At 48.3% G+C, this 23,757-nt stretch overlaps 2 pseudogenes across 2 annotated transcripts in view; one reads left to right on the forward strand and one right to left on the reverse strand.

Moving 5' to 3' along the window:
• The window catches only part of LOC147737302 (uncharacterized), a 246,203-nt pseudogene that overhangs the window by 221,656 nt on the left and 790 nt on the right, over positions 1-23,757 (forward strand). The gene's annotated exons all lie outside the window — the stretch shown is intronic.
• The window catches only part of LOC147737304 (uncharacterized), a 76,750-nt pseudogene that overhangs the window by 30,684 nt on the left and 22,309 nt on the right, over positions 1-23,757 (reverse strand). The gene's annotated exons all lie outside the window — the stretch shown is intronic.

Genomic DNA, 23,757 nt, shown 5'->3' on the forward strand with positions numbered 1-23,757 from the left:
ACTCTCTGCAGGAGACGCATTAACCCACAGAGCTATCCATTTAAAATATAGTCCTGTAATATGCTGGCAGACTCTCTGCAGGATGCGCATTAACCCACTGAGCTATCCATATAAAATAGAGTCCTGAAATATGCTAGCAGACTCAGCAGGGGGCGCATTAACCAACTGAGCTATCCATATAAAATGCAGTCCTGTAATATGCTGGCAGACTCTCTGCAGGAGGAGCATTTACCCACTGAGCTATCCATATAAAATACAGTCCTGTAATATGCTGGCAGAATATCTGCAGGAGGCGCATCAACCCACTGAGCTATCCATATAAAATGCAGTCCTGTAATATGCTGGCAGACTCTCTGCAGGAGGTGCATTTAACCCACTGAACTATCGATATAAAATACAGTCCTGTAATATGCAGCAGACTCTCTGCAGGAGGCGCATTAACCCACTGAACTATCGATATAAAATACAGTCCTGTAATATGCTGACAGACTCTTTGCAGGAGGCGTATTAACCCACTGAACTATCGATATAAAATACAGTCCTGTGATATGCTGGCAGACTCTCTGCAGGAGGCGCATTAACCCACTGAACTATCGATATAAAATACAGTCCTTTAATATGCCGACAGACTCTTTGCAGGAGGTGTATTAACCCAATGAGCTATCCAAATGAAATACAGTCCTGTAAAATGCTGACAGTTTCTAATAATCCAAATCTGACCTGCACTGTGGTACTCCCATTGGCATGGTCCAATCACAGTGCCATTTTATTTGAACTGAAAGAGTCAAACGGCCTTCAACCCAGACCTGAACCCATAAGGAAGATTACAAAAAGAGCCTGGAAAAATGCAGATTGTTTAGAATTAGAAGGGGCACTGAAGAGAACCTTGCGCCCGCTCCCCTCTGGGGGGACGAGGCTACGTCAGCCTATACAGATTGGATAGACGCGGCATGCAATAAATTAGTTCCGGTGAAACATTGAACCCTTACACGGGCCCAACCCTCAGACCCCTGGTACTCAGAGGATTTTAAAAAACCTGAAACAGCCTGTAAAATATTAAATGGGCATGGAGGAAAGGGTATAAAAGTAAGGATATAGAAATGTATAAGCAGAGTCTCAGAATCTATAAGGAACTATTGCTGAGAACAAAAAAGAAGGTTTTACAGAACAAATTTCTCAAGCTAAGTCCAATCTCAAAGAACTCTTTAAAACGATTACTAAACTTGCCGCACCAGCCCCTAAGAGCTTAAGTAGTCCTGAATTGTGCGAAAAAATTTCTACTTTTTTCCAACAAAAGGTGGAATGTATTTTTTCTACATTCACTTTAGCCCAAAAAGGTGAAAGAGTGCAGCCACCTAAAATAGAACCTAATAGACCCAACCCTACACCAGTTTTAGATAAATTCTCATTGCTAGAAACATCAGAGTCAATCAAACTTTTGAACTCTATTCGATCAGGGTCTTCCATGGACCCATGTCCGGCGTTTGTATTGAAATTAATTCCGGAAGTCAAAGGGTAAGCTCTTACCCCTTTGCTCAACACCATATTCACCACCGGCATATTTCCCAGGGACTGGAAGAAGGCCTCTATCCTCCCTCTATTAAAACAAGCATTTACAATGCAATGGTTCTGCCTTTGACAAAGTTAGAGCGATTGGCGTTGTCAATGACAATTTTTTAATTTATGTGTTGGTTTTGAAAACAGATAAATTAATGCCATTGTCATTTACAATGCCAATAGCGTAATCTCACGCAAATGGACGATGGTTACAAATTTTTTTGAAAAGTGCTCTATAGAATCAGGAGGAGTCGGGGAGGGATAATGAATAGAGATAGAGCCAAGAAGGAAAAACAAATTAGGGTGAGAGAGAGTGGTGCATTGGAGAGAGTTAGCAGTGTGTTGAAGGGAGAGTGAGTGACGGGATGAGAGAATGAGCAGAAGAAAGAGGCAGTGAGAGAAGGAGAGTGTGGTAAAAGGGAAGAGTGAGTGACGGGATGAGAGTAAGAGCAGAAGAGAGAGAGGCGGTGAGAGAAGGAGAGTGTGGTGAAAGGGAAGAGTGAGTGACGGGATGAGAGTATGAGCAGAAGAGAGAGAGGCGGTGAGAGAAGGAGAGTGTGGTAAAAGGGAAGAGTGAGTGACGGGATGAGAGTAAGAGCAGAAGAGAGAGAGGCGGTGAGAGAAGGAGAGTGTGGTGAAAGGGAAGAGTGAGTGACGGGATGAGAGTATGAGCAGAAGAGAGAGAGGCAGTGAGAGAAGGAGAGTGTGGTGAAAGGGAAGAGTGAGTGACGGGATGAGAGTATGAGCAGAAGAGAGGGAGGCGGTGAGAGAAGGAGAGTGTGGTGAAAGGGAAGAGTGAGTGACGGGATGAGAGTATGAGCAGAAGAGAGGGAGGCGGTGAGAGAAGGAGAGTGGTGAAAGGGAAGAGTGAGTGACGGGATGAGAGTATGAGCAGAAGAGAGGGAGGCGGTGAGAGAAGGAGAGTGTGGTGAAAGGGAAGAGTGAGTGACGGGATGAGAGTAAGAGCAGAAGAGAGAGAGGCAGTGAGAGAAGGAGAGTGTGATGAAAGGGAAGAGTGAGTGACGGGATGAGAGAATGAGCAGAAGAGAGAGAGGGAGTGAGAGAAGGAGAGTGTGGTGAAAGGGAAGAGTGAGTGACGGGATGAGAGTATGAGCAGAAGAGAGAGAGGCAGTGAGAGAAGGAGAGTGTGGTGAAAGGGAAGAGTGAGTGACGGGATGAGAGTATGAGCAGAAGAGAGGGAGGCGGTGAGAGAAGGAGAGTGTGGTGAAAGGGAAGAGTGAGTGACGGGATGAGAGTATGAGCAGAAGAGAGAGAGGCAGTGAGAGAAGGAGAGTGTGGTGAAAGGGAAGAGTGAGTGACGGGATGAGAGTATGAGCAGAAGAGAGGGAGGCGGTGAGAGAAAGAGAGTGTGGTGAAAGGGAAGAGTGAGTGACGGGATGAGAGTATGAGCAGAAGAGAGGGAGGCGGTGAGAGAAGGAGAGTGTGGTGAAAGGGAAGAGTGAGTGACGGGATGAGAGTATGAGCAGAAGAGAGGGAGGCGGTGAGAGAAGGAGAGTGTGGTGAAAGGGAAGAGTGAGTGACGGGATGAGAGTAAGAGCAGAAGAGAGAGAGGCGGTGAGAGAAGGAGAGTGTGGTGAAAGGGAAGAGTGAGTGACGGGATGGAAGAATGAGCAGAAGAGAGAGAGGCAGTGAGAGAAGGAGAGTGTGATGAAAGGGAAGAGTGAGTGACGGGATGAGAGTATGAGCAGAAGATAGAGGCAGTGAGAGAAGGAGAGTGTGGTGAAAGGGAAGAGTGAGTGACGGGATGAGAGTATGAGCAGAAGAGAGAGATGCGGTGAGAGAAGGAGAGTGTGGTGAAAGGGAAGAGTGAGTGACGGGATGAGAGTAAGAGCAGAAGAGAGAGAGGGAGTGAGAGAAGGAGAGTGTGGTGAAAGGGAAGAGTGAGTGACGGGATGAGAGTATGTTGTAGATAGAGGGGTTCGACCCATGTGGTCAGTGGGACCTGGGTAATAAATTGAAGTATATGAAGAGGTCCCAGACCAAAAACACAAAAATCACTAAATCTTCACACAATTAGATAAGATCAAAACAAAAGTAATGGTTAACAGTGTTTTTAATATCACTGAACCCAAAAAACCGTATGATGGTTATACATTCACTAGTATTATACACAAATATCAAGTGCGCCCACACTGGAGAGGGGAAGGGGTGCAGAGGGAGGGGGTGTGTTTCAATTAGTTAACATCACTAATCAAAAAAATCCTTAAGCACAAATCCACAAGTGAAACCATCATTATCATTGATCCATGAGTAAGAGATCAAGAGGAACACATGTTAAATAAAACATTCTACATGAGACAGAGACTCCTGTAATGATTCTTATTATCAATCTTGGGGTAAGGAGTTCGTATAAGTAGAAGATGGTCTACGTTTCGACCCAGAGGTGTAGGACAGTAGATCCTTACTAGAGGGTCTTCATCAGGACGTGAGGGGGTGAAGGAAGAGGTGGGGCTGAGTCCTAGGTATAATGGTGAAAAAATATATATGCGCATTATTTTAATGGTCTCAAAGGAGTCCAGACACACATAGATTAAAAAAGCCCGGAGGCCATTCACATCAAGATACTAAACGTGTGAAAGAGGAGTTAAGAGGAGTTAAAAAGGAGGGTAAGTACACTGAGGGCGGAACAAAAAATGATTACCTGGCAACGCAGGTAGACAAGGCCACAGGCCTGCTGTGCATGTTGCGTCTCCAGGCAGGGCCCAGTCCGGATTAATATTAGAGGTGTCTGAAAAGACATATGGAAACAATTCGGTACATTAGCACCAAACACCTAAGGTAACCCGTTTCAGAGCAGGTGGGGGGCAAGGGCGTCAAAAGCCTACCTTATAATAAGTAGTTGTTAGTAAGTAGTTCACCCGTTCTAGATGGCACGGAGGGTGGTGTCCACCAAGTACGTTTTAGGAATTCCCCAGGCGCTCGTCTGAAAGACACCGAGTGGAATATCACGTATCAAATAACGGAGAGCTGGATATGCAAGCAGTATGGCACGCATTGTCAAAGAGCTGTGACTCACCCAAAAGGGGATTGCGAAATGCTATCAGGAAGGAGCAGGCTCAGCGTGTCTCCTTGAAAGTGGCAGGGGCCTCCGTGGCCTGAGCGTCCCAAAAGTGGATAAAGTGCATCAGACCGCCATCTGGAAAAGCGAATTCCGGAGAGAATGTAAGGAGACGATTTTGGCTCTAAACGGAAAAAGTTACAAACGCGGCTACTTTCAATGGACTCACCCGTAATGGGTCAGAGCGGAGCCAGCGTCAGCGCGTGTCTGCCTGGAACCAGGAAGTGTTACCATGGCTACCAGGATCGATTTTGTAAACTCCTGAAAGAAAGACTCAGACGCGTTGCTGAGTAACAGGGTAGCATCCCTTTGGAGGAAAGACTGATGCAAGGGGATTATTGAAAAGGGTTGAGACCCATCACAGGATGACAGAGTTGCTATTATAAACCAATATGACACGGTGATGCGAGTTCACCCTGCAGTGATTGACGCTTCCATGTGGGCCCCAGATAGACATAGAAGCGAAGTGTGAATTACAGTCAAAAAAACAAAAAAACAAAATAGCGCGAACCTGCCAACATGGCGGTCTGGCGCACAGTGTCTCAAACCAAGGTAGATCAACCGAGTCACAACAAGCATAGGGGTCATATAAACATAAACATTTGGTGAAAGCCCGCATTCAAGAGTATGGCCATTCGTATGTGTTGAATGTACTACAAATGCGCGGACCAACCCAACACGGTAGTCAAGGCGCATATGGGTCAAAAGAATATTTCACAAAAACGTCCATAAGGCAACCATTACATAATCCCTCAGTATGGTCATTGGTATACAACACATGTACTCCATAGGCGCGGACCAACCATACAAGGTAGTCAAACGCATATGGGTCAAGGCGCATTAGGTTCAAAGGAATATTTTACAAAAACGTCCATAAGGCAACCATTACATAATCCCTCAGTATGGTCATTGGTATACAAACCATGTACTCCATAGGCGCGGACCAACCATACAAGGTAGTCAAACGCCTATGGGTCAAAACACGCCCTGTTGGCAAACATACGCATGATTACCCAATGTGGCCAAAGGTGTGCACTGCATGTGCTGCAAAGGCGCGGACCCACCAACCAGGGTGGTCAAACGCCTAAATACAGTGGAAAACACTCAAGCTGGATTAAAGAGACGAATGAGATCGGGTGGCTCAGTCCGCCTTCCTGGCTGGCCTCCCTATACCCCAAGTCTCCAGGGAATGGAATGAGCTACTCTCGGCACCTGTTACGAGGGAAGAAGTGCTTGACGCCATAACAGCTCTTAAGCTCCACAAGGCCCCCGGGCCGGACGGGTACACGGCCTCATTCTATAAGACATTCGCGGGAGAGCTCTGCGAGTTCTTAGTCACCCTGTTCAACTCCATAGCTACGGAGGGGCGGACCTCGGGATCAATGGCAGAAGCTTTAGTTACCATCCTTCCCAAGCCTGGGAAAGACCCCACTCAATGTGCTTCCTACCGCCCAACTTGGACGCCAAGCTTTACTCAGGGATTCTTGCAAAGCGGCTACGAGAACTGATGCCGACTATCATCCATCCAGACCAGTCTGGATTTATCAAAGGGCGGCAGACGCATGACAATCTGCGACGCGTGGTGCACTTGATCGAAAAAGCAGACCGGTTTCGCTTGCCTGCTGTATTGGTGGGCCTAGATGCGGAGAAGGCATTTGACCGTGTCGATTGGGGATTTCTAAACTTAACGCTGGAGGCCTTCGGGTTCTCTCCCCACTTTGTACGAATGCTTCAAGCTAATTATGACCGGCCCACCTCTAGAGTGTTGGTTAACGGACATAGGTCTGCCTGCTTCCCCCATACCCGCGGTACGCGGCAGGGGTGTCCGCTTTCCCCACTGCTCTTCGCGCTCAGTATAGAGCCGCTGGCGCTTGCAATTCGGGAAAAGGAAGAGATTATGGGCATTCCCTTCACTGGAGAACAGCACAAGATCTCCCTATTCGCGGATGATGTTCTCTTATCACTGGGAGACCCAGTTCGCTCGCTGCCCCATGTCCACGTGGTTCTTTCTGACTATGAGAAGGTGGCGGGATTTAAGGTCAATATGGCCAAGTCGTACATCCTGAACTTGACATTATCGTCTGCAGTGGTGGAACAGGTGCGTCCTCTTACGCCCCTTTCGTGGTCCTCCGCCTCCTTGCTGTATCTGGGTGTTAACTTAACCCCCGCCTTGGATGGGTTGTTTGCAGCTAACTTCCCTCCAACTTTCGCGGCGATCCGGGGGGGAACTAGAGAAATGGAAGCCAAAATTCATTTCTTGGCTCGGGCGCATTCATGCGCTCAAGATGGTGCTGCTGCCCAAATTTTTGTACCTCTTCCAGGCCCTTCCCATACCTGTGCCCCTAGACTTCTTCCGGCGCTTGAAGACACTCATGCTGAAATTTGTATGGCAAGAGGGCCGGGCTCGGCTCCCGTTTGCAGTACTTCGCCGGCCGCGGGGGGAGGGGGGAGTGGGGTTCCCAGACATGCATTTATACTACAAGGCGGCGCAATTGAGAGTGCTTGTGGAATGGTCTCAACGCATGTCAGAGAAGCATTGGCTACATATGGAGCGTAGTGTGGCTGGGAGATCCATATGGGATCTGGCCTGGAAGCCGAAGGCAGACCGACCCAAGAATGCCTATATATGCACTCCTACGGGTACGGTCCTGAAAATCTGGGACACGTTGGCTGGGGATGACCGTTGGACCACCTTTCCATCACCATTTACCCCTATACATAGGAACCTGTCCTTCCCTCCGGCGGTACGCGATGGCCCGTTTACACTGTGGAGTGAGGGGGGCTGCAGGGCGCTTACCCACCTGTTCCATGGGGCAGATCCACTTACATTTCACAATTGCATGAGGGACTATGGGGTACCTCCCACCGAACGGTTCCATCATAACCAACTCCTACACTGGGCTACCTCGCCTGGGGTGAGAGACGCGGCCACGAGACAACTGACGTCTTTCGAGGCGTTCATTGTTCGCACCTCATGTATGAAGGGGACAATATCCTTCATATATATAGACTGCTCATGGACACAGTAATATTCCCTAGGCCCCGCTATAAGGAGCATTGGGAGACCTGTCTTGGGAGGGACATTTCGGAAGCCGAATGGACTGGGTTGTGGAGAGATATCAAAGCCCACAACCACTCGATTGGACTTCGGGAAGCTCATTTGAAACTTATGTATGACTGGTATCTCTATCCATCCAAGCTGCACCGCATTTTCCCATCGACCTCCGACAGGTGCTGGAGAGGGTGCGGCCTGCTGGGAGATTTCCGCCATATATGGTGGGACTGCCCAACCATCAAGCCTTTCTGGTCAGAGATACTGGCTCACATTAAAGAGGTGATTGGATATCCGATCCCGGAGACCATGGATTATGTCCTATTGGGGCTTCGTGATCCGATGCTGGCGCATCAGACTAGAGCCGACAAGCGGATTATATGGCTGTGCCAGGGTGCGGCTAAATTGACACTGGCAGCGACATGGAAGAAGCCTACGGCACCGGCGACTTCGCTGTGGCATGCGCGGTTGTGGCGACTACTGAGTTTGGAAAGGGTTTCCGACATCTTTCTGGGCAACTTCAAGAACTTCATGTTTACGTGGGGCCCCTTGGTCAGGTTCTTGTCCCGGGGTCTCCCATCGGCAGTGTGCCCGTCGGGCTTGCGAGCACTACACTTGTTCCAGATCTGATAGCAGAGTGGTATACTTCCCGGTATGAATGAATGTGAGCTGCCGCCACGGGTGGAGGGTGGTGGGAGGGTGGGGTGGGGGGGGGGGGGCGGTTGAAGTTACTGTTTACGCGACACGTAGCTGAGTAATGGACTATAGAGGACTCCGGTGCTGTGATGCGCCTCGGTGGCGGCTTGGCTTCGCTCTTCTGCAACTGAAGGAGAACTGATGTGAGCCACTTATGCGAATGAACACTGACTTGGCGGTCATTACGCCCTCTTGCATTCTGTACTGTGATAATGGCGGTCCTGGAGTCTACCCGTTGGGTCTGTTGCTTTTGTCGCTATGTTTGATTGTCCCCCTTTTTTTGTTTGCTTTTAAGAATCAATAAAAATAAATTTGAAAAAAAAAAAAAAGAGACGAATGAGTTAGAGAGTCAGCATGTTAGTGTGTATAGGTACCCAAGAGCGTGGAACCTAATTCACAAGGTGGCCATTTGCGCAAAACTACTTTCTGATTCATTCAAACCCCTGGATACTGAATCAAAGAGACAAATCCATTTAATCTCCCTTACATTGAGGACGGGTTCGATGCTGCCGCCCCTTGGGCCCAGTCAGACCTGTTCCAAAATTGTCCACTTCAGACTTTCAGGGGGGTGATTGTGTGTGTTACAGTGATCGACCAGCGGGGCTCCTGCGACCTTACATCTCACGCGGCTGCAGTGCTGCAGAAAACGTACCTTCGCACGTTGCTGTGTCTGACCCACATATATCTGGTCACAGGGGCATATTATGCAATATACCACATTGGTGGAGTTACAATTGGTGTGTGACTTGAGGGGAACTTGATGTTGTTTGTGGGTGAAGATCTTCGTCTGAATAGTCGATGGACAGGCTTTGCAGGATCCGCATCGATAATGTCCCACAATAGGAGGAAGGTTCCACATGGTTGTGATCGATGGTTCAGCTGGGCTCGATAGGAAGGAGCGCACCACATGGTCTCGGATGTTCCTTGCCTTTTTAAATGCGTGCATAATATGCCCCTGTGACCAGATATATGTGGGTCAGACACAGCAACGTGCGAAGGTACGTTTTCTGCAGCACTGCAGCCGCGTGAGATGCAAGGTCGTAGGAGCCCCGCTGGTCGATCACTGTAACACACACAATCACCCCCCTGAAAGTCTGAAGTGGACAATTTTGGAACAGGTCCGACTGGGCCCAAGGGGCGGCAGCATCGAACCCATCCTCAATGTAAGGGAGATTAAATGGATTCGTCTCTTTGATTCAGTATCCAGGGGTTTGAATGAATCAGAAAGTAGTTTTGCGCAAATGGCCACCTTGTGAATTAGGTTCCACGCTCTTGGGTACCTATACACACTAACATGCTGACTCTCTAACTCATTCGTCTCTTTAATCCAGCTTGAGTGTTTTCCACTGTATTTAGGCGTTTGACCACCCTGGTTGGTGGGTCCGCGCCTTTGCAGCACATGCAGTGCACACCTTTGGCCACATTGGGTAATCATGCGTATGTTTGCCAACAGGGCGTGTTTTGACCCATAGGCGTTTGACTACCTTGTATGGTTGGTCCGCGCCTATGGAGTACATGGTTTGTATACCAATGACCATACTGAGGGATTATGTAATGGTTGCCTTATGGACGTTTTTGTAAAATATTCCTTTGAACCTAATGCGCCTTGACCCATATGCGTTTGACTACCTTGTATGGTTGGTCCGCGCCTATGGAGTACATGTGTTGTATACCAATGACCATACTGAGGGATTATGTAATGGTTGCCTTATGGACGTTTTTGTGAAATATTCTTTTGACCCATATGCGCCTTGACTACCGTGTTGGGTTGGTCCGCGCATTTGTAGTACATTCAACACATACGAATGGCCATACTCTTGAATGCGGGCTTTCACCAAATGTTTATATGACCCCTATGCTTGTTGTGACTCGGTTGATCTACCTTGGTTTGAGACACTGTGCGCCAGACCGCCATGTTGGCAGGTTCGCGCTATTTTGTTTTTTTGACTGTAATTCACACTTCGCTTCTATGTCTATCTGGGGCCCACATGGAAGCGTCAATCACTGCAGGGTGAACTCGCATCACCGTGTCATATTGGTTTATAATAGCAACTCTGTCATCCTGTGATGGGTCTCAACCCTTTTCAATAATCCCCTTGCATCAGTCTTTCCTCCAAAGGGATGCTACCCTGTTACTCAGCAACGCGTCTGAGTCTTTCTTTCAGGAGTTTACAAAATCGATCCTGGTAGCCATGGTAACACTTCCTGGTTCCAGGCAGACACGCGCTGACGCTGGCTCCGCTCTGACTCATTACGGGTGAGTCCATTGAAAGTAGCCGCGTTTGTAACTTTTTCCGTTTAGAGCCAAAATCGTCTCCTTACATTCTCTCCGGAATTCGCTTTTCCAGATGGCGGTCTGATGCACTTTATCCACTTTTGGGACGCTCAGGCCACGGAGGCCCCTGCCACTTTCAAGGAGACACGCTGAGCCTGCTCCTTCCTGATAGCATTTCACAATCCCCTTTTGGGTGAGTCACAGCTCTTTGACAATGCGTGCCATACTGCTTGCATATCCAGCTCTCCGTTATTTGATACGTGATATTCCACTCGGTGTCTTTCAGACGAGCGCCTGGGGAATTCCTAAAACGTACTTGGTGGACACCACCCTCCGTGCCATCTAGAACGGGTGAACTACTTACTAACAACTACTTATTATAAGGTAGGCTTTTGACGCCCTTGCCCCCCACCTGCTCTGAAACGGGTTACCTTAGGTGTTTGGTGCTAATGTACCGAATTGTTTCCATATGTCTTTTCAGACACCTCTAATATTAATCCGGACTGGGCCCTGCCTGGAGACGCAACACGCACAGCAGGCCTGTGGCCTTGTCTACCTGCGTTGCCAGGTAATCATTTTTTGTTCCTCCCTTAGTGTACTTACCCTCCTTTTTAACTCCTCTTTCACACGTTTAGTATCTTGATGTGAATGGCCTCCGGGCTTTTTTAATCTATGTGTGTCGGGACTCCTTTGAGACCGTTAAAATAATGCGCATATATATTTTTTCACCATTATACCTAGGACTCAGCCCCACCTCTTCCTTCACCCCCTCACGTCCTGATGAAGACCCTCGAGTAAGGATCTACTGTCCTACACCTCTGGGTCGAAACGTAGACCATCTTCTACTTATACGAACTCCTTACCCCAAGATTGATAATAAGAATCATTACAGGAGTCTCTGTCTCATGTAGAATGTTTTATTTAACATGTGTTCCTCTTGATCTCTTACTCATGGATCAATGATAATGATGGTTTCACTTGTGGATTTGTGCTTAAGGATTTTTTTGATTAGTGATGTTAACTAATTGAAACACACCCCCTCCCTCTGCACCCCTTCCCCTCTCCCGTGTGGGTGCACTTGAAATTTGTGTATAATACTAGTGAATGTATAACCATCATACGGATGAGAGTATGAGCAGAAGATAGAGGCAGTGAGAGAAGGAGAGTGTGGTGAAAGGGAAGAGTGAGTGACGGGATGAGAGTAAGAGCAGAAGAGAGAGGCAGTGAGAGAAGGAGAGTGTGGTGAAAGGGAAGAGTGAGTGACGGGATGAGAGAATGAGCAGAAGAAAGAGAGGCAGTGAGAGAAGGAGAGTGTGGTGAAAGGGAAGAGTGAGTGACGGGATGAGAGTAAGAGCAGGAGAGAGAGGCGGTGAGAGAAGGAGAGTGTGGTGAAAGGGAAGAGTGAGTGACGGGATGAGAGTATGAGCAGAAGGGAGAGAGGCGGTGAGAGAAGGAGAGTGTGGTGAAAGGGAAGAGTGAGTGACGGGATGAGAGTATGAGCAGAAGGGAGAGAGGCAGTGAGAGAAGGAGAGTGGTGAAAGGGAAGAGTGAGTGACGGGATGAGAGTATGAGCAGAAGTCCTGCATCCTGGGAGCTGCATGACTGCAGAGCCAGGACCTGCCGGTGGCACCGCTGACCCCTTGCCACTCCTCGGGTTCCCCGCAAAGCTCAGCAAGGGATGCGGCCCCACCGGTCGGCACTGCTGCTGCTGGCAGCGATGTTCCTGCATTGCGAGGCAAAGTTCGGAGAGAGGAGCGAGTCCCGAGGGAGGAGACGGTGTAATACTTGACTTGACTGGGCAATGGAAGGGACAAACTCAAGCTGAACAGTCCAAATAAAAGCAAGAAAATGTGAGGTACAAAGCCACTGGCAAGCAATGGGTGAAATGCATTCTCATGGCCGCTTTCCGAAGGTCCAAAAGATGTAGGCTTCGACCAAAAAAAAAAACAAAAAAAAAAAAAACACAAAAGGTACGCCTGTCAAAGACACTCACCTAGCCAACAGAAAGCGTGTGGGGCCACAACACACAGGGCCTCTTGGTAGTTGTGTGACTACTGTTCGAAACAGAATGAGGGCATTCACACCCACCTTTCACTGCTGCTCTCTTCCTTTGAGCCTGTACACTGCTCTGCTGTCTTTTGGGAATGTTTGCGCTATGCAAACACAACACATGTACACACAGTAAAAGTGGCACACAGTAATGTACTCCATTTAGGGTTGAATTTATAAATAAGTGCAGGGGCCTAAAGAATTTGTAAGAGCCCGCCACTGGCACTTACAAATGCCATGTTAGAAAATACCAAGGCTGTCTAAACTGGATTCCACCTCACACCTTTCTTCCAGCAAGCCACACTGCCTGTCTCTTCATCTCACTTCGCAGTTTCTTTTCCGTCCATGCTTTCTCATTTATCACAATTTCCCTATTTTTTCTCTTCCTCCTTTCTTCCTCTCCTTCCGTTCTCTCCTACTCTAGATGAAGTCCGAGGATGAAAAACAAGCCTTGGTCCTTAAAAATGACCCGTTTAAAAAAAAAAAACCTGCACAAACTCCTTCTTTTGAAATAGTTGGTTCAACTTGCTCCTGCTTAAGCCCTGCCGATAGCCTCACAGTGCACAAGACAGCGCTCCACATAATTATTACATTCATTGTCCAGGACTTTCTATTGTACTCACCCTGCATCAAAGGTCAGCCAACAAGTGGTAACTGGGTGTCCCAACCTCCAGCCTTACTGTCTACTCTGCCAACACATTTGGCCACTATTTACTTTGGCACAAGTGAATCAGGTGAAAGGCAACCCGATTCTCTTATACACTCATACCTACTATTGAAATGCAGAAACAAATATACAGGATAGCTCTATAGATACATGATCGATCCTTAGTTCTTTTTTTTGCATATTGAGAGGAACCTTAAAATGAATCTTCTGTGTATAGTATATTTAAGAGCATCTGCCTAACTTTCTTCACGCAACAGCCGGCTTGGCTTGAATACCTTATTTCGAGAACTGAGAAATTGACAATTTGAAGTTAACTCAATTAGATGGGATGTAGTGATATTGTCTTTACGGTTTCTAGGCTTTGTGGCCACCCACAAACTGTGGAAAGGCATGACCAATCGGAACAGAAAACATGACGCATAGTGTATACCCCGGGGGACCGCACAGTGCATTCCGAAGAGAAGCACTTTAGTAGGCCCCTGCTTGTGCCCCAGGGGCACTTAAAGGTCACGCAATGGAAACAAAGTGAAGCGAGGAGAGGTGGCGTAACACATAAAGCTGCCGACCTTGGAGGTGGAGAGCAGAGTTCGATCCTCAGCTTAGGCTGTATTAGTTCTAAATAATTAAAAGAAGATCCCTGGCTGGGCTGTATATTAAATAAACCCATCAGTAAAATTTCTGTCTAGCAGACTTAGACTATAACCGGACCAAAGAGCCTTATCTATCATAGGCACTCTCCCCCTTCTCTGCCCCACAAGTTCTCACGTTATCCCTGTGGCCCAAAGAAGAAGAGAGTGGGGCTTTTAATTAATATGTAATGCTTCAACCTAGCAGTGCCACTCGTGAACACAAAGAGGCACTTTTGAATAAACACCTCGGTAAAATAGTGAGCTACGGAGCTTCTCCCACACGGTGGAGTTAATAAGGGTGTGAAGAGTATGCTGCCACCCGTCCGCCGGAGGGCCCCCCCCCCCGCTCCCGATGCCACTGCTAGGCAGTACACATTAAAGCTTTTAAAAAAAAAGTTGTATATAGCGCTAACGAGACCCGAAGGGGTTAGAGCGCTTTACATGAGCACATGTTGAGTTAGGACACATTCATGTTGTTTAGAAGTTCACATATTTTTAAGACACATTTTATCCATGCGTGAATTCAACTTCTACAGAAAAGCCTTATTTATGCCTGCTTAGGGTTTGGGCTACCTGCGCACACAAGGCGATCGCTGGTTCTTTACCGCGTCTTAAAAAGTATACAATTCACTTTGCACATTAGTTATGCAATATAGTGCCTATATGGCATCCGGGTCCATTTGTATTTGCTGAGTTCCTTATGTTTCCATATCCGTCCATCCACCACGCGACTCTGTTCTCGATATCAGGGGTTTCCTTTCTGTCTGACATCTGATCGTGTACAGGAGCAGTGACCCGCCGATATACGTGTCAATCTCAGAGCATCATGTATTCTCATTATGGGCGACGTCTCGGGACCGCGGGCGGGTCGAAGGTTTTGTGCTGCTGTTTGAGGGGGTCTAGCTCTGCACGAGGTCAGAATGCGCGCCCTCCTTGCCGGGTGCAGGGGGCCAGCGCCCTTTGGCCCCCCCCCACCCTCCATCCCTGCCGGGTACAGGGCGTCAGCGCCCTTTGGGTTTTGCCCCCCCCCCCTCCCTTGCCGGGTGCAGGGCACCAGTACCCTTTGGGTTTTGCCCCCCCACCCTATCCTCCATCCCTGCAGGGTGCAGGGCGCCAGCGCCCTTTGGGTTTTGCAGAGGGCTTTACTCAGGCTATATTTGGGAACGCCCTGAGCCGCCGGCATCTGGTGCTATATAAACCCTCCCCAGACGCGCACAATTTTCTTTCCTCTAGCTTCCCGGCGCAGCTGCTTCGGCGCATCCCCGTAAGTATGAGCGTCGATGTAAACACGGCTTGCGCCGTCACAACAAGCAGCAAGCCGGGCTTGTTTTTCGCATAATAGGTCAGAACAGAAACTGCTAATCTTTACAAGAGAAGCTGCAGTTAATATATAGTGCTGGTTATGAGTTAGCATCCTCGCTGCTAGCTCTGACAAACAAGCACCACGAGCACACGGACAGCGGGAGGGGGGGCGGGAAAGGAACAGAGAGCGGGAGGGGGGGGCGGGAACGGACAGCGGGAGGGGAGGGTCAGGGACGGGATCAAAACAAACATACGTAAACATACAAAGTGAAAACATATTTATAAAGAAAATGCTCCTTACCTGAACGCTTCGTGGGAACTCAAATCTTGCAGCCAACTCCAACAACAAACACTTGGAAAAAGAAGAAAACAGGCCGACTCGAAAAAAAAAAATAACACACACCCACCGCCGCATTGACGATCAGAAGTGGGTGGAGAGAGAAAAAAATCTCGGGAACGCCCCCGAATCTGGTCCGGGATTGACGGACAGAGCCGTCTCCCAATGGCTAGCCTCCATTTATGGAGCTAGCCAATGGGAGGAGGGGGCGGATACCCGACCCCACAGAGGAAAACATAAGATTTTGCTAGCGCATGCGTACTTCGTACGCATTGGCTAGGCAAAACCTAAAAAACGACTCTGGTTCCTAAGGTCCCAAGTAGTTATAGGCCAATTTCATGGCTTCCGCTTCTTGCAAAAAATGCTGAAAAAGCTATGAATACCCAGCTCGATTTATTTCTTCGAACCAATAATCTACTCGACCAGTCTCAGTACTGGTTTAGAGGCAAACACAGCACGGAGCTGGCTTGAATTAAATCTACAGAGGAAGTGAGGGAGGCCTTGGACTGTGGAGGCAAGGCAATACTGATGATGCTAGATTTGTCAGCGGCCTTTGACACGGTCCATCATGAAGCTCTGATGGACTGGCTGTGTGAAGCAGGGGTACAGGGTGCTGCTTGGAACCTCCTGCAGTCCTTTCTATCTGAAAGAACACAAACAGTTGATCTGGACGACAACAACATGTCAAAGCCGTGTTCCCTCCATTGTGGGGTGCCTCAGGGCTCACCGTTAAGCGCAACACTTTTTAATATGTACATGATAACTCTGGCATGTTTAATAAGATCCTTTGGCTTCCAACTCACCTCCTATGCGGACGACACTCAAATTGTGTTATCTCTTAGAGATGGGGATAAAAAGGAAACTGGGGCACATGTTCACAATTGTATGAAAGCCATCTCAGGGTGGATGTCGACCAACTGCTTGAAACAAAATTCAAGCAAAACAGAGGTCATCATATTCAGGAATAACCCACAGCTATGGTCACCAGACTGGTGACCAGAAGATTTTGGTATTTGCCCTGATTGCACTGGAAAAGCAACAAATCTGTGGGTGTTAGTGCATAACAAACTTACGTTTAGTGACCAAATAAGCACGGTGGTGTCAGCTTGTTTTCTGACACTCAGAATCATAAGAAAAATAAAGCTTTATCTTCCAAAAGAAAGTCTCAGGACGGTGGCCACGGCACTTGTTATGGCACGTCTGGATTATTGCAACAGCGTCTGTCTGAACGCCCAAAAACAGCACATTAACAGGCTTCAGAGCGTGCAAAACGCGGCGGCCAGGTTGTTGACAGGGACACCTAAATATTGTCAAAAAAGAACTAATATAACTACACTGGCTCCCTGTGGAACAAAGGGTAAGCTTTAAGGCCCTCTGTATGGCATTTAAAGCCCTCAATGGAATAGGCCTGACCATCTGAGGCAAAGATTCAAATGGTATGTTCCAGGAAGGACTCTTCGGTCCACAGGAGCAAGACAAGTCCTAGTTCCTATATTTAAAAAAAAAACAGTTGGGGGAGCTAGGAGTTTCATCGCCTGCGCATCTAAGGCCTGGAATGATCTGCCGTTCCATTTGAGAAATTCAGCAGATCTCCTCTTTTTTAGAAGGGGGCTGAAAACATGGCTGTTTACTCAGAGACATAATTTCTCCTGATATGCAGTGCATAGCACCAGGACACCTCAGGGTAACCGTTGCACTCTAAAAGTTTAATTAACATAACATGTACTTGCTGCCGTTCTTTTCTAACTAGAGCTCGGCTGATTGTGGGCCTTTTGAAAGTATTTATGTTAATCACAGTGCCCATCAAGGACAGCACTTAACAAATACTTTCAAAAGGCATACAATCAACTCCAAAGATGCGCTCTACTTAGAAAAGAAATGCAACAAGTCTACAAACATGAGGTGTGCTTTCAGAATCATCTGAAAGAACAGGTACGTGATTTTAAACTTGATGCATTTCTTTTCTAAATATAGCGCAGCTGTGTGGCTTATTGTTTGCCTTCTGAAAGTATTTTTATGCTAAATGCAGCCCATGACGGACGCTGTGATTAACATAAATTCTTTCAAAAGGCCCACAATCAGCCCTGCAGCAGTGCTGCTTTAAGAAAAGAAAAGCAGGACGTTTAAAAGCACAACGTGTGCTTTCAGATGATCCTGGATGTTGGTGAGTGATAGTGATGGAATTCATGGCGAAGAAGGAGAAGGGGCGCCAAGAAAGACTGTTGCACAGTGTGCAACGCGTGCTAGGGCTATCCCTGGGTGGGAGTGTTAGCCCCCTTCCGAAGGTCGGGTCTAGTTGCTCCCCTGATCACAGCGTCCGTCATGGGCTGCATTTAAGATAACTTCTTTCAAAAGGCAAACCATCAGCCCCGCATTTAGAAAAGAAATGTAGCAAGTTGTATATAGTGGGAACTCAACCCAAAGTTATTGGAGCAATTCACCCGATTATTTTTTTTGTATGCATGGGGAGATTCATCGATTTTCAGAGAATCACAGAATGTTAGTCTGACCGAGACAGAAAACCCATCGCCTAAGTTGGCAGCTCGAGCATTAAGCCACAACCTCTACCACAAGAGCAGAAGCATTTTCAATTGATATACAACTTTATGCAACGAACAACCATTGACAAAGCCAATAATCCTGGCTTCTTGTAGGTGTAATTATACTTGTATTATATATCTGGATGCAATGACAGAAGAAGCAAAATATCAGTCAGGTGGCACACTATGTTAAGCTAACTTAATTGCTTTTAAGCCACGCCCTTCATTGCATTGGTCATGCCTTTTGAGAGACACCCTAGTGTTTTCATCCCACTTAAAGCCCGGGTCTACATGCATGATTAGGTTCTTGACATAGCTTTGGCCGCAGTGCACAGAGACTTTACTCTATCGCACACAGAGGATAAAAATAGAGGGAATATTGCTTGCGTGGTATTGTAATTAAATGAGTGACTGTGTTTATGAAACCATACCCACATATTCCAGGTGTTGGAAGCCCTGGAGTAATGTTGCTGCCAACACTCCTTGCATCGTCACTAAAAAACATTAACAAAGCCAAATAGCTCTCAGGTAACATGAGAGGTATTTTGGCTTTGTCAATGCTTATTTAGACATAATGCAAAGCTCGCAAGCTGCTGTGCAACATGACAAAGAATAACAAAGTCCCAGGCCGCGTTGCACTCTGGGGTGTCAGCGCTTTGCTCTGTTTTATTTTACTTTAAGTGTATTTTACATCAGCCGCAGTGCTGTGCAGCATGTCTAAACAAACATTGGCAAAGCCAAGAGATTGTGCATGGGTGACAGCTATTGGTTTTGACGATGATTGTTCAGGACCTGTGCTCTGAGAGCAGAGATACAGAATTCACAAATGGTTTATAAAAATGCAGATCACACTGAGGCTTGTAAAGGCCCCGGGCCTCGAGGAGCCTCCAGGAGGAGTCAACACAGGGTCTGAGGGGTCAATGCTGGAGGATGAGGGTCGATGACAGAGATGACCCCCCTCCCCCAGCCTTACCTCTGACTCACCAGGCCTCTCACCCCCCTGGCCTCTCTTCTGACTCACCAGGACTCGCAGCGCCTGGAGATGAAGCCTCCGCTTCGAGGCGCCCCTGGGGCTGCGGCATTTCTTGGCTGCCGCAACACAGGACGTCACTTCCGGAGGTAGTGAATACAGATCTGCGCATGCGCCACCCACTGGCTACAGACTGTCCTTTCTCTATTTATTAGACAGCAAGTTAAAAGGAACAAGAAAAAACAGCCATGAACTACATAGCCCATGAGGCTCAGCGGTAGTTATGGAAACCAGTCCACCAATCACAGTCCAGGCAAGGGCATATAGGAGATCCCACGACGTAGTCCTTCCTCTTTCTCTATTGCTGCCCCGTCAGTTAAGTCCCTTGCTTCAATTCTTATTGCGTATTTCTTGTGGCATGGGCAGTTATTGTTGTGACGGCTTGTTTTCTTAAATTGTTATATTGCTTGTGGTTTTCTTGTTTGGCGGAGCATTCCTGCTTGCAGTCTGACGCGGGAGGCTCCGGCTCGAGCGTCTGTCCTATGCGGTGCGCCGTGTAGGGCTGTCTGTTCGACGCGCTGCCGGTGTCGGAGCTCTCACCACAGCGCCCTTTGCGTGCATGTGATGAGACACGCTGGGGGCATTTCTTGTTGTTTTACACTGTGTGGCCTCCTGCCCCCTTCACTGACACCGCGTTTGCGGTAGGAAAGACGGGCTTGGCCCACACTTGGCTGTTTTCTTGCATAACTTTGGTACAGTGTTCCATCATATATTGTATTCATTCTACAACTGCTATTTACTGCGCAGGGCACCTGTGTTGGGGGGAACCCTTATATTCATAGCTATTGGGTGTTGTTTATGGGTGCCCGACCCTCTGTGAATATGCAGTCACGTCATGACCATGATTATGTGTCTATCCCCGATTCTGAGGGACAGCCCCCCCCCCGCAACCCCAAGTGCGCTCTCCTGCAGAGGTTGACAAGCTCCTTTCTTCGGCTATTGCCCAGGCGCTTGCTCCTCTGCAGGACAGTGTTAATAAACTGTCTGCTCATGTCTTTAAGTCTTCTTCTGGAATCCTGGGAGACAGTGGGGCAGGGCCTAGTGGTATTCACTCTGTGGTGTCACGTAAGGCAGTCAAGCGTGAAGCAGGGCACCTGGAGGGCTTCAGTAAACTTGCTGAAGTCTTATATAAGAGTGCGCACACACTTAGAAATGCACCCTACCGGGAGGAAAGCTCACCCGGATATACAGGTGGCGATGCCACACCGGATTTTGACCCTGAAGAAGGGTTTCCCGAAGGCGGAGAGGGTGAGGATGATGATGTCTTTGCAGATGATGATGAATCCTCAGAGGATTTGATGGATTCGGGCAGGTCTTGGCGTCCTAGGCCTTCTGTTTCGGACATTGGTGATGGTGAGCCGGTTCATCCGGACAGGTTTGACCCTAATTGTATCTTCCGCCCACGTTCCACTGAATGGGTACCCAATAGGATGACAGCCGATTATGTTGCCTCTAAAATCAGACAACCCCTCATTCAGGAGGTGCGATCTCACCTCAGGTCAGAGTGCCCTCGGCCCACACTCCCTAATGGCGTTACTGCTACCCCGGAGATAGACCCAAAATTGTGCACCTTTTTTGCAAAGTACATGAAGGACCCTAAGAAGGGCATCGATAGATCTTAGAGAGCTTGCCAGGACAAGCTTCTAGATGTTGTTGGGTCCTTGACTAAAATCATGGAATTAGCGCAAAGGTCCCGAGAAGCCGGACAACCTCTTCCAGCGGACGATGTTGCGGGGTGGGCACAGGGGGCGATGTGCCTTTTGGGCAACGCCAACTGTGCCCTCTCAGCTGAGCGTCGCCGTTCTCTCCTCCTAAAGATTGACCCAAAGCTGGGGAATTGTCTTCGTCCGAGGCAGGCTCTGTGGCACAGGGCACACTTTTTGGTGATCCCTTTGTGAAGGAACTTGGAAAGTTTGTGGCCACATTTTCTGCCCTTGATAAAGAAGATTTTTCCGAAAAAGGTTTTTGCCGAGGCTGGACGAGGCAGGGGTCGCTCTTCCGGCCGTCAGTTCAACCAAGGCTCCAATAAGGGACAAGGAAAGCGCACCAATGGCTGGAACGATGGTAGGCAGGGATCCTTCTATCCTTCCCGTGGAGGCAGAGATCAAGACAGAGGCCGCTGTGGCAACCAGAATAATTCCAAAGGATTCAATGGTAAGTATGAATCTCCTCTCTCCGGTTTGTCTGGGGGGAAGGATTTCTTGGTTTCTAGCAAATTGGGCAGATCTCACGTCAGATCCTTGGGTGCTGGAAACAGTTCAAGGATTCTTCAAATGTCTCGTCCTCGCCCTTTGTTTTTTTCCGAAGCGGAAGACGCACTCATCGATCTGGACGTTCAAGATCTTCTCTCAAAATGAGCTATTGTCCATTCCAATCTTCATCCAAGAGGTTTTCTCAGCAATATCTTTCTGGTCGAAAAGAAAGAAAAAGGCTTCAGGCCAGTTATCAACCTCCGTTCCTTCAACGAGTGGTTGGTTTATCGCCATTTCAAAATGTAGGGAATCCATCTCCTCAGGGATCTCCTTCTCCATGACGATTGGTTAGTCCGGTTGGACCTCAAGGATGCCTACCTTTCGGTTCCCATCTTCCCTCCACATCGCCGGTTCCTCCAGTTTCAATGGAAGGATCAAATTTACGAGTTTTAAACTCTTCCCTTTGGTCTTTCCTCAGCACCTTGGTGCTTTACAAAACTCCTACGACCGGTGGTCAAACAGCTTCGCACAAAAGGCATTCGATTGATCATTTATCTGGACGACATTCTCCTGAAGGAGCAGCCCAGGGATCAACTTCTCCTCCACTTGCAGGTTACTGTGTCCCTCTTGCAGAATCTGGGGTTCACCATCAATGCGCAGAAATCAGATTTGATTCCGCAGCAGAGCATGATTTTTCCAGGGTTTCGCATCAACACGACAGATGCCACCCTGAATCTTCCGTCTCAGGAGATTTCCAAAATCAAGAAGGAGATTCGCAAGGTACTCCGTCGGGACAGGATCTCTCTTCGGCAAGTGGCCAGAATTGTGGGTTTGTTATCATCTTCGATTCAGGCTATCTTTCCGGGTCCTCTGCATTACAGGGCCCTTCAGAGGTTGAAGGCTTTTCACCTCCGCAGAGGTCTTACTTACTCAGAGTTGATCTCCCTCTCCCTGGAATGCAGGTCGGAACTCCTCTGGTGGATCGACCACATGGAGGCTTGGAATGGGAGAGCGATTTTCGGCTCCCGTCCAGCTCTGGTAATCGAGTCGATGCCAGTCGCCTGGGTTGGGGGGCCAGATACGTCTCTCTGTCTGCGGGGGACAGGAGGACGGAGGAGGAATTGCATCACCACATCAATTGCTTCGAACTCCTGGGGGTACTTTCGCCATTCGTTCCTTCACGACAACGAGAGTCTCCTGCTGTTGTCCTACTCAGGATGGACAATATGACGGCGGTTCAATACATCAATCCCCTGGGCGGTACTCACTCCAAGATTCTGGCAGATCTTGCCAAGGATTTTTTGAATTATTGTCTTCAACGTCAAATTTCGGTGACGGCGGAGTATCTCCCAGGAGTTCAGAACTGCGTGGCAGATTGGAACTCTCGACATTTCCTGAATGCCAGCGATTGGAGGCTGGATCCTGCGATTTTCCATCAGGTTATGGACCTGTGGGGTCTTCCCCTTGTGGATCTCTTTGCTTCCAGATGGAATGCCCAACTCCCGCGATTCTTCAGTTGGAAGCAGGATCCGGGAGCGGAGGCGGTGGACGCCTTCCTTCAGGATTGGTTGGGTTTTCCAGCTTATGCTTTTCCCCCATTCCTGTTCATTTAGAGGGTCGCTGCTCAAGTCCGCAGGCAGAAAGCCTCTCTTATCCTGATTACTCCAATCTGGAGAGCTCAGATTTGGTTCCCGTCCCTTCTGGAATTGTCTTGGGACAGGCCTCTTCGGTTGCCGTCTTTCGAGCACATTCTGACGGATCCCCTGCGCCATCCTCACCCCCTGGTTCTCCAAGGCCATCTACATCTTATGGCCTGGAGGATTTCAGGAGACGATGGACTGACTACTCGCTTTCGAGAGAAGCTGAACTCCTCATTCAACAGGCCTGGGCCCCGGGTACTACCAAGCGATACCGATCTGCTTGGAGACGTTGGATTCTTTGGTGTTTGTCGAAACACCTGGATCCCGTGGGCTCCTCCGTTGCTGAGGTAATCAACTTCCTTGCGGAACTCTTCCATCAGAAGTTGGCTTATTGTACCATTAATTCTTTCCATTTAGCCATTTCTGCTGGTCATTCTTTGGTGGATGGGGCTCCGGTTGGAGAACACCCTTGGGTTTGTAAGCTCTTGAAAGGCATTCGTCTTTCACGTCCCCCAGAGCCACGTTATTCTGGCCTCTGGGATGTTAATTTGGTTCTTCGTCATCTTTTATCTTTGCAAGATAATGATTATCTGTCTCGCAAGGAGATTTCAGCTAAACTCGCTATTCTCCTTCGTCTTATTTCTTGACTTTGGAGGTTCGACCTCCTGGTGAACGGCAACTTCTTATTGCCATTAAGAAACTCTTTAGGGCG

This window comes from Lissotriton vulgaris, chromosome 1_1 (genome assembly GCF_964263255.1).
Source record: "Lissotriton vulgaris chromosome 1_1, aLisVul1.2, whole genome shotgun sequence".
NCBI lineage: Eukaryota > Metazoa > Chordata > Amphibia > Caudata > Salamandridae > Lissotriton > Lissotriton vulgaris.